Source organism: Microtus pennsylvanicus, chromosome 12, assembly GCF_037038515.1.
Source record: "Microtus pennsylvanicus isolate mMicPen1 chromosome 12, mMicPen1.hap1, whole genome shotgun sequence".
In the NCBI taxonomy this organism is placed as follows: domain Eukaryota; kingdom Metazoa; phylum Chordata; class Mammalia; order Rodentia; family Cricetidae; genus Microtus; species Microtus pennsylvanicus.
In genome coordinates, this window is record NC_134590.1 from 47,702,975 (window position 1) to 47,704,678 (window position 1,704).

Below are 1,704 nucleotides of genomic sequence, written 5' to 3' on the forward strand. Positions count from 1 at the left end.
TAGCCTTCTCGCAGCCTCCATCTCCCACAATGAATTTGAGTAGTCACTGCTATAAAGCAGGCAGGTTTCAGTCTTAAATGTCAAGGAACACTTTCTATGTGAATTATCATAAAAATGTTCTTTTTAAAAACAAAAGAAAGAAAAGGAGCAAAGAGGCAATGGTTGTTTCCAAATTAAAAGATCATTTATGTTTCATGTCATAATGTAGTCTTGGGTGGAGTGTGATCAAATGGAAATATGATGCTATCATACAAAATGTTCACTACAGTATGATGTATGCACCTGTCTCAAGCCCACCCCTAGCCTTTAATGCTTCATCAGCGGTGGCTACAGTAAAGCATCTGGCACAATGTCTCACACCATTGTGCCTGTGTAGCCTACCAAGAGGCCAGAAGGCAAGACATACACCGACTATGAGTCTGTGAATGAATGAATTGAAGGTGTTTGTAAGGCGTATGGAGAACATCTGAAGAGAGTGAATCCTAACAGTCGCTCCATCGTATAAGATATTGCTCAGTTGTTGGGGTTTATTGATGACCTGGCAGAGCTCAGGTGTCTTATTTAGCCAGCTGATACCCAGAGGAACCAATCTTATAACAAAGACTGGATCAAAGATATCTACATGCTCCTTCATCTATGGGCTCAACAATCTGGAAAGTAATTGGATCTTTTATATGTATCTAATCAATTCCAATGTGTCAGTCTCCAACATGGTCACATCATAGTATGGTTTGTGGTTTTGTCTGTCTTTCTTTGTTTGTGCAGAATTTCCTTGTGTCCAGAATTATAAAACAGGGCCCAACCTAAGATTTATCCACCTTTTCAAGATTCCCTGGTTCTCTTTACTGAAAAAAAAATGGTACTTCAGAGACAGTACCTTGGCTCTAGAAGTACTCACTTCTACCACAGTACTACTGTTTCTATCTATGACTATTTTTCTACATCATTATATTTGTGTGTGTGTAGATATGTATGTATGTATGAATGTATGTATATATGTAAAGCTTTCATAATAAGGTCTTCAATTTGAATCCACTAAACACTTAACACAAGTTTTGTAGCTCCCCTTCTTGTTTATTTGCAAATTCTTACTTTTTGTTCTCAACTTTAGCAATAGGAGAGTTTTCACCTACTAGGCCCATGAGAAGCAACATTATCAATGACCTTACTATACTGACAGGTAGTTGTGTTTCTTACTTTGAGGTCTCACTAATTTCCAACAGCCCTTTCTTAAGCCAGCGTCTTCCCATGCATCCCCTTTAGGGAGGCTATTTCTACATTTGTTGTACAGTTTGATTCTTTTGTCATATGCTGCTGCATTTCACCCTGCATTTCTCTTCATCATTTTTTTATTTATAGAAATTATGTGTATGGTTTTCTTATATGTACCTTAGTGACCCAAATATGGAATGCGAGATGTTTCTCCAAAGAGGTAAAGTGTTTAAGGAAGAAGAAAACAAAACAAAACAATCTCTACAAGGGAGAAACCAGATGCTCACAGATGTGGTCAAGCCACCCACGTTAAGATAGGCAGACGTAAGTGTTCTTGATAGTTGTTGACTTGATATGGCAGGGGAAAGGTGAAACTCTAACTACTATGATCTTTTTTGTTAAAACCTCAAAGTCCAGTCTAATCGCAGAAAGGACACCAGATACACCCCCCATCTTAAGGACGTCCTCTGTGGAATGTGATGAGTATCATTT

At 38.2% G+C, this 1,704-nt stretch overlaps 1 pseudogene; it reads left to right on the plus strand.

Annotated features, from left to right (window-relative positions):
- Nucleotides 1-349: 349 nt before the first annotated feature.
- Nucleotides 350-661, plus strand: LOC142832865 (enhancer of rudimentary homolog pseudogene; annotated as a pseudogene).
- Nucleotides 662-1,704: the final 1,043 nt, after the last annotated feature.